The following is a 10,198-nucleotide window of genomic DNA, read 5'->3' as shown; positions in this document are numbered from 1 at the left end:
ATGAATCATAATCCCATGACTATGGCATAAATCGAATTACAGACATCGACCTAACATTATAGAACAATCACCGAACATATGCCATTTTCGCATGGCTAAAGTTACAAGCCAAATTTAACTAAATACAGAAATGAAGACAAAAAAAATAAAAAGCAAAAAAAGCAAAAGAGAGATCCAAGAAACCTAAAAGGGAAAGAAACGATGAGTAAACCAGTAAGTCATAAATGCACCACCATAATACATATCAAAGAAACAAATGAACGAGGCATTATCCATCATACGAACATACCAAGTTGAACTATCTAATCTATACGTCACATCAATTCATATACTAAATAGATATGAGCATTAAATCATATTTCTTACATCATAACTAAACGACCTTTCACCTATTCCACGATAAATCTTATGTACGTGACTTCAATTATAATTGTACATAGGTCAGACTTACCAAGCTCAACTCCAATATAACATAACGCCTACTAGCCATGAACTCAAGGTGCTTACCCGATCCGCTGTCCGTGATCAACTCAATAATGTCGCACACTTAGTGTCCATAGTGATTCAAAAATATATATTAAGTCCGCACACTCAGTGCTATATAATCAACTCGCACACTTAGTGCTATATAATCAAACTCGCACACTTAGTGCTGTACAATTAAACCCGCACACTTAGTGCCAATCTCATGATCATAAATGTTTATACCCGCACACTTAGTGCCGAGATCAACAACTCAATACATCTCACTCTTTTCTTTCATTCAACACTTTCATCACCACATGCATACATGTATATAAATTTATCATTCCATTCGGCATAATTACATAGACATTATGTCTATTTAGATCAATACAAAATATATGCTTGGTGACTTACCTTATGTTGGGTAAATAATTCCAAGTCGGCTACTCGATGACCTTCGATTCCCCTTGTTGGACGCCTCTCCTTTAGGATCTTAAGCTTAACAAATAAATTAACTCATCAACCGCTTTGCTACATATATGGTATTCACATTTTAATGATTTATGACATACGGAACGGCATGGTAAAATTTTATCTTGCTACCTCATGTTCTTAGCTATTCGGCTAATAACTTATGCAATTACCATACTTTAATATCTATCACACATGCATATGCATACTTGGACATTCGGCAATCACCTTCTAATTTTAAACTCAACATCACATAAGCTCCCAAGTGATGGCCGAATATGTATATCTATACTATCACTATAATTCATCAAATCACAAAATTTCATCTCATGAACACTCGACCCATTTTTACCCCATATGCGAATGTGTAAGATTACATTCAACACCACCGATGTACTTAATTAGGTGGCCAAATATACCAAGTTAGACTAGACATTATACGTCACAAGAACTCTAATTTAATTTGTCAATTGCTTGGCCAGAACTCACAAGTGCCTTATCTACAACTATCGGCCTTACTACTTAACTTAGCCTTCATACACTTATCTCTATTGTTTTAGAAGGCCGAATCCTTATGTGTTCCAACATCTAGCTTACCAATTCAACACATCAAAACGACATTTAGGCCGATTTTGCTAGCACACAAGCCTTTGACCGAATGTCCTTGACCTCTATCACCTAAATTTTTATTCTTTAAAACTCATCCAAGACCACATTCGCACCTCCAACCAATAATTTAGATATTCTCAAGTTCATTCACAGTACAATTATATATCACGTTAAGCATTAATCATTTTGCAACATGAATTCTATAGCATGGCCGAATACTCATGCACATACACACATAACAACAAGAACTCAATGACACAAAAATCTCCTTTCCAAAGTACATACATACCCATACATACGGCAACTTCCATTCTTTTCTCCAACAATGGATCCATGAATTTTGCCATGGGTTAACTAGACTATACCCATATCAACTAAATCTCAATATCAATTAGAATAAAAATCACAACGCATGCCTTCCATGAAATAGCCATGGCGATGCCTTGGTTTCTTTTCTTTTTCAATCTTTCCTTTCTCAATTCGGCAAATGAAGAAATGGAAGATGAGCCTTCCTTCACCTTTGTTTCTTTACTCACGCAATTGTAACAAGGAAAGGATGAAATCCTTCTTCCTCCCTTATTTTTCTATTTTTCCTTTTTAATTCTTTTCTTTATTTATTCTAATTTACTTCCATATTAAATAATAAACAACATAACTTGGAGGATGGAACATGCTTGGCCGGCCACTGACATGAATTGGGCACTTTGACATGCAAACCCAACTTTCCTATTTTAATACTATTTGGTCCTTACTTATTTACCTATCAAATTTTCTAAGTCTCTCAACTAGATCCTTTCAAGCAAAATTCACATTCCTAAGATAAAATTAAAACATCAAATTTTTATACAAGTACTATACACATATAAGATATGCAAATAAATTTAACTAATTTATGACTCGGTTTGTGTCCGAAACCACATTCCGACTAGGGTCAATAGGCTGTCACTCTCCCCACATAAGGAATTTTCGTCCCGAAATCTTACCAGTGAAAATTAGGATATCGATCCTTCATAGAGTCTCAAGTTCCTAATGGTTCTTCGATTCCGTGTTTATGCCACAACACCTTCACTAATGGGATTTTCTTATTTCGCAACTCTTTTACTTCACGCATCAAATGCGACCGGCTCTTCTTCATAACTCAAGTTAGGCTGAATCTCGATCTCAGATGGAGTGATTACGTGCGACGGGTCGGACCTATATCGTCGAAGCATCGAGACATGGAAACATGGTGAATCTTTTCAAGCTCAGGGGGTAAAATTAATCGGTATGCAACTGGTCCAACTCGTTCAGATACCTCATACGGACCGATGAACCTCGGACTTAGTTTGCCCTTACGACCAAATCTAAGCACCTTCTTCCAGGGTGAAACTTGAGAAATACTTTGTCTCCGACCTGATATTCAATGTCTTTTCTTTTCAAATCCGCATACGACTTTTGACGATCTGAAGCGGCTTTCAAACTTTCGCGAATTACTCGGACTTTCTGCTCGCATCCTTAATCAAATCAACCCCAAGGATCTTACTTTCACTAAGTTCAGTCCAAAATAATGGGGTACGACATTTACGACCGTATAAGCCTCGTAAGGTGCCATCTTAATGCTTGACTGAAAACTATTGTTGTAAGCGAATTCGATCAAAGGCAGATATCTTTCCCATGAACCACAAAACTCTAAAACACAACATCTCAACATATCCTCGAGTATTTGAATTATCCGCTCAGATTGGCCATCGGTCTGAGGATGGAATGCGGTGCTAAAGTGCATCTTGGTACCCAATGCTTCTTGTAATTTCTTCCAAAATCGCGAGGTAAATCTTGGGTCTCTATCCGACACGATGGAAATAGGTACCCCATGCAACCGAACTATTTGGAGACATATAATTCTGCCAATTTATCGAGCGAAAAATCCGTACGGACAGGGATAAAATGAGCAGACTTGGTCAATCTATCAACAATGACCCAGATTGCATCTTTCTTGGTTGATGACAATGGCAATCCAGATACAAAATCCATCATTACCCGATCCCACTTCCATTCGGTATCATGATCGGCTGAAGTAATCCCGACGGCACTTGATGTTCCGCTTTTACTTGTTGGCGTATCAAACACCTTGAAACAAATTCGGAAATGTCTCGTTTCATACCGGGCACCAAATTGATGTTTCAGGTCATTGTACATTTTAGTACTACCTGAGTGGACTGACATTCGACTACTGTGAGCCTCGTCCAAATCATTGAAATAAGTTCCGAATTTCTTGGAACACATAATCGACCTCTGAACGTCAAGCAATCATTGTCGTCAATCCGAAACTCCGATTCCTCATTCGAAGCACATTCAGCTCGTTTAGTGACCAATTCAGTGTCGACTTTCTGGAATTCAAGTATTTGACGAATCAATAATGGTTTGGCCTCTAATTCAGCTACTAGCACCCCATCGGGTGAGACTGACAAGTGAGCATTCACCGCTCTCAAAGCAAACAGTGCTTTCCAACTTAAAGCATCGGCAACCACGTTAGCCTTTCCCGGGTGATAATCAATAACAAGTTCGTAGTCCTTCAACAACTCAAGCCAACGTCTTTGCCGTAGATTTAGATCTCTTTGAGTCATCAGATATTTTAGACTCTTGTGGTCTGAATAAATATGACACCTTTCTCCAAACAACTAATGTCGCCATATTTTCAAGGCGAACACTATGGTTGCTAATTCAAGATCGTGGGTCGGATAGTTCTCTCATGCGGCTTTAATTTCTCGACGCGTAAGCCACAACTCGACCTTCTTGCATCAACACGCAACCTAGCCCAAGTAGGGATGCATCACTATAAATGACAAACTCTTTGCCGGACTCCGGTTGTACTAGCACTGGAGCTTCGGTTAAACAGGTCTTTAGCCGATTGAAACTCTTCTGACAGTCTTCTGTCGATTCAAAATCAACATATTTTGAAGTAGTTTTGTCAACGGTGCAGCTATCATCGAAAAGCCCTTTACAAAACGTCGGTAGTATCCGGCCAGTCCCAAAAAGCTCCTAACTTCAGTAACATTCCTTGGAGGTTTCCAATCGAGTATGGCCGAAATTTTGTTCGGGTCCACTCTGACACCTGATGCGGACACCACGTGTCCCAAAAAGCTAACCTCTCTCAACCAAAATTCACATTTACTGAATTTTGCGTATAACTGCTTGTCTCGCAAAATCTGTAATACTAACCTCAAATGCTCGGCGTGTTCAGCTTCACCTTGTGAATAAACTAAAATATCATCAATAAACACAACCACAAATCGATCCAAGTATGGCCTGAATACTCGATTCATTAAATCCATAATACCGCAGGGGCATTAGTGAGTCCAAACGGCATCACTAAGAATTCGTAGTGACCGTACCTCGTTCTAAAAGTGGTTTTGGGTATGTCCGAGTCTCGAACCCTCAACTGATAATAACCAGATCTCAAATCTATCTTGGAAAATACTGAGGCTCCCTTTAATTGATCAAACAAATCATCAATACGTGGCAACGGGTATTTATTCTTTATGGTCACTTTATTCAACTGACGATAGTCGATGCACAATCTCATGGTTCCATCCTTCTTTTTCACAACAATACGGGTGCGCCCATGGAGAAAAACTCGGTCGAGCGAAACCTCTATCTATCAATTCTTGCAATTGAACTTTCAATTCCTTTAATTCTGTTAATGCCATACGATACGGGGCTATTGAGATTGGCGTGGTACCAGGTGCAATCTCGATGCCGAATTCCACCTCTCGAACTGGTGGCAACCCTGGTAACTCCTCAGGAAAAACATCTGAATACTCACAAACCACTGGTACTGATTCAAGTTTCCTTTCCGTCTCTTTGCTATCAAATACATACGCAAGGTATGTTTCACAACCCTCTTTCACATATCTCTGAGCGGTCATTGAAGATATTATCACTGGCACCCCCTTCAAATCGGTAGACTCAACTCGGACTACCTCATCATTTACACTCCTCAAATCGATGGTTTTTCTTTTGCAGTTCACCACTGCATCATGTACGGTCAACCAATCCATACCAAGAATAACATCAAATTCGTCAAACGGCAAAAGCATCAAATCAGCCGGAAAACAGGATTCTCGGATTATTAGAGGGCATCTCTTACACACTTTATCAACAAGTACGTATTGACCCAAAGGGTTTGACACTCGAATTATGAACTCAGTAGACTCAACAGGTAGAGTCTTACTGGATGCTAAGGTTTCACATACATATGAATGAGTAGAGCCAGGGTCAATCAATGCAATCACATTAGTATCAAAGAGAGTGAAGGTACCAGTGATGACGTCAGGGGAGGATGCCTCCTCTCGTGCGCGAATGGCATATGCTCTAGCAGGAGTACGGTTCTCGGCTCGAGCAGCCGTATCAGAGGCCCCTCTCTGACTACCACCCCTACCTCCTAAAATTCTCGGTGGTCAACCTCTAGTTGTCACTCCACTAGGTCTTGCACCTTGAATCTTATTCTTCTCATCAAGCTCCGTGCAATCTCTAATGAAGTGGTCCTTCGAACCGCATCCGTAACAGGCCCTGTTAGTAGACTTACCCCAACATTCACCTAGGTGTCGTCTTCCGTATTGGGGACATTCAGGTTTCTCTTGACGATTATTGCCCACACTAGCTACCGAAGTAGCTCGGGAGTCCGTCGATGGTTGTGCTCTGATGGAAATTCCCGCAGTCGTCCTCGACTTATTAGTGTCCTCCCTGAACTTCTTTACAGCTGAGAAGGAGCTTTACCCGTCGATCTTTTACGATAGTCTCTAGCTTCAAATTCAGCCTTCTTCTTCTCCTTTCCAAGTTCTTCCGCCTTGCAGGCTCGTTCGACTAGTGTTACGAATTCTTTTATCTCCAAAATACCCACTAGTAGCTTTAAATCTTCATTCAATCCTTCTTCGAATCTTTTGCACATAGCAACCTCATCAGCTACACACTCCCGGGCATACCTACTGAGTCTTACGAATTCATGTTCGTATTCAAATACTGTCATACGGCCTTGCTTGAGTTCCAAGAATTCCTTACGCTTTTGATCAATGAACCGTTGACTAATATATTTCTTTCGAAATTCCGTTTGAAAGAAGTCCTAAGTAACTCGTTCGTTTGGGACTATGGAAATCAGGGTCCTCCACCAATAGTAGGCTGAGTCCCGCAACAAGGATATAGCACACTTTAGACATTCATCGGGCGTGCATGACAGTTCATCAAACACCCGAATGGTGTTATCAAGCCAGAACTTGGCCCTTTCAGCATCATCAGTAACTATGGCCCTGAACTCCTCGGCCCCGCGCTTCCTAATCAAGTCTACAGGTGGCTTACTCCGCCTCACAGGATCAGTAACTGATGGCATTACGGGCTCTTGGGGTGGATTATTCAAATTCGGGAATTATTGGACAGCCGGATTGGTTCGGGCATATTGCGCGACCCACTCATTCATCATGGTAAAGAAGGCTTGTTTAGCCCCTCACCTTGATTATTCGCAGATGACTGAGGTTCAACAGGCGGCGTCCCTTGTGCAGGAGCAGCCGCTACACTTTCAACGTCATCCGCCAAGGTTCTCTCTACACCGGGATCCATTTACTAATCAAAACAAAAATTTTAACCGTCAGAAGCCATCACACATTTAAACATTAACATTAAGGCATGTATAGCTAGACTCATACGTGCTATGGTAGTCCTAGAACCGACTAAACCATAGCTCTGATACCAATCAAATGTAACACCCCGAACCCGAGACCGTCGCCGGAATCGAACACGAGGTGTTAACAGACTTCAAACCACTTATTAAAAAAATTTCCCAGACAAGCTGCCAATCTGCATACTAGTCGCTTTAAAAATCATATCTTGAGTTCTGAAACTCAAAATCCAGTTCCGTAAATTTCCCCAAAAACTAGACTCATATGCCCATCTACATAATTTTTTCTAGAATTTTTGGTCGGGCCAATTAGTACAGTTTATTAGTCAAAGTTTCCCATGTTACAGGGATCGACTACACTGACCTTTGCGCATTACGACTTGGATATCTCCCTGTACAGGGCTTCAATACTGATGTCGTTTGTTTCTATAGAAACTAGACTCAAAGGGGAATCTGTGCACATATGGCATGACTTCTAATTATCTCTGGTTAATTTATAATGAATTTCCAAAGTCGGAACAGGGAATCCAGAAATCGCTCTGGCCCTGTTTCACAAGAGTTTAATTATCTCCTAGCATACAGCTCATATGGTCGTTTCGTTTCTTCTATATGAAAATAGACTCATCGAGCTTCGATTACATAATTTATTCATTAATTAATTCCACTCCTACTATATTTAGTGATTTTTCAATCTCACGTCACTGCTGCTGCCAGCATCTGTTACTAAAGCAACTATGCCTATTTCGTGATTTCTCCTTGATCTAATTAGTAATTCATCATACATATCACAAATTATGATCATGACTAGCCATGCCAAAGGCTAATCATTGTCAAACATCTCCCTACTACACTATTGCCATATCATGAATTTTAACACCAAAAATAATCAACCATGACATATGGCATAAAAATCGAATTACCAAGACTTACGACCTAACATTATAGAACCAAATCCAACCGAACATTTATGCCATTTTTGCATGGCTAAAAGTTTACATACCAAATTTCAACAAAACATATTAGCCTATACATGCCGAAATGTTCTCCTAGACCGACTAAAAAGAAGATACCAAAAGTTGCTAGCCGGTGTGATGACTTCGATGACAGCCCGATCACGCAAAAAGAGACGAGTCCAAGAAACCTAAAATAGGTGACAAGGAAACACCGAGTGAGTATATAACTCAGTAAGTCATAAGCAATGCACTACCATCCATTAATAACATTATCACAAGAGGAAAAAAATGGAACGAGGCTAGTTACTCCATCCATACCGAACCATACCATAGTTCCGTAGACCTATCGGTTCAATCTCATACCAAGTCATGCATTCACATTCCATATACTAATCAATAGGATATTTGAGGCATTTTCATACACCATTTTATTTTCGTTACAATCATACAACTAAACGACCTTTCACCTATTCCACGATAAATCTTATGTATGTGACTTCAATTATAATTGTCGTTCAGACTTACCAAGCTCAACTCCAAATATAAACATAGCGCCTATTAGCCATGAACTCAAGGTACTTACCCGATCCGCTGTCCGTGATCAACTCAATAATGTCGCACACTTAGTGTCCATAGTGATTCAAAAATATATATTAAGTCCGCAGACTCAGTGCTATATAATCAACTCGCACACTTAGTGCTATATAATCAAACTCGCACACTTAGTGCTGTACAATTTAAACCCGCACACTTAGTGCCAATCTCATGATCATAAATGTTTATACCCGCACACTTAGTGCCGAGATCAACAACTCAATACATCTCACCTCTTTTCTTTTCATTCAACACTTTCATCACCACATGCATACATGTATATAAATTTATCATTCCATTCAGCATAATTACATAGACATTATGTCTATTTAGATCAATACAAAATATAGGCTTGGTGACTTACCTTATGTTGGGTAAAATAATTCCAAGTCGGCTACTCGATGACCTTCGATTTCCCCTTGTTGGACGCCTCTCCTTTAGGATCTTAAGCTTAAACAAATAAATTAACTCATTCAACCGCTTTGCTACATATATTGGTATTCACATTTTAATGATTTTATGACATACGGAACGGCATGGTAAAATTTTTATCTTGCTACCTCATGTTCTTAGCTATTCGGCTAATAACCTTATGCAATTACCATACTTTCAATAATCTAATCACACATGCATATGCATACTTGGACATTCGGCAATCACCTTGCTAATTTTAAACTCAACATCACATAAGCTCCCAAGTGATGGCCGAATATGTATATCTATACTATCACCTATAATTCATCAAATCACAAAATTTCATCTCATGAACACTCGACCCATTTTTACCCCATATGGCCGAATGTGTAAGATTACATTCAACACCACCGATGTACTTAATTAGGTGGCCAAATATACCAAGTTAGACTTGACATTATACGTCACAAGAACTCTAATTTAATTTGTCAATTGCTTGGCCAAGAACTCACAAGTGCCTTATCTACAACCTATTCGGCCTTACTACTTAAACTTAGCCTTTCATACACTTATCTCTATTGTTTTAGAAGGCCGAATCCTTATGTGTTCCAACATCTAGCTTACTCAATTCAACACATCAAAACGACATTTAGGCCGATTTTGCTAGCACACAAGCCTTTGACCGAATGTCCTTGACCTCTAGTCACCTAAATTTTTATTCTTTAAAACTCATCCAAGACCACATTCGGCACCTCCAACCAATAATTTAGATATTCTCAAGTTCATTCACAAGTACAATTATATATCACGTTAAGCATTAATCATTTTGCAACATGAATTCTATAGCATGGCCGAATACTCATGCACATACACACATAACAACAAGAACTCAATGACACAAAAATCTCCTTTCCAAAGTACATACATACCCATACATACGGCAACTTCCATTCTTTTCTCCCAACAATGAATCCATGAATTTTGCCATGGGTTAACTAAACTATACCCATATCAACTAAATCTCAATATCAATTAGAATAAAAAT

This window comes from Gossypium hirsutum, chromosome A09 (assembly GCF_007990345.1).
Source record: "Gossypium hirsutum isolate 1008001.06 chromosome A09, Gossypium_hirsutum_v2.1, whole genome shotgun sequence".
NCBI lineage: Eukaryota > Viridiplantae > Streptophyta > Magnoliopsida > Malvales > Malvaceae > Gossypium > Gossypium hirsutum.
The sequence above is the reverse complement of the archived record's forward strand: the minus strand, read 5'-3'. Positions refer to the sequence as shown.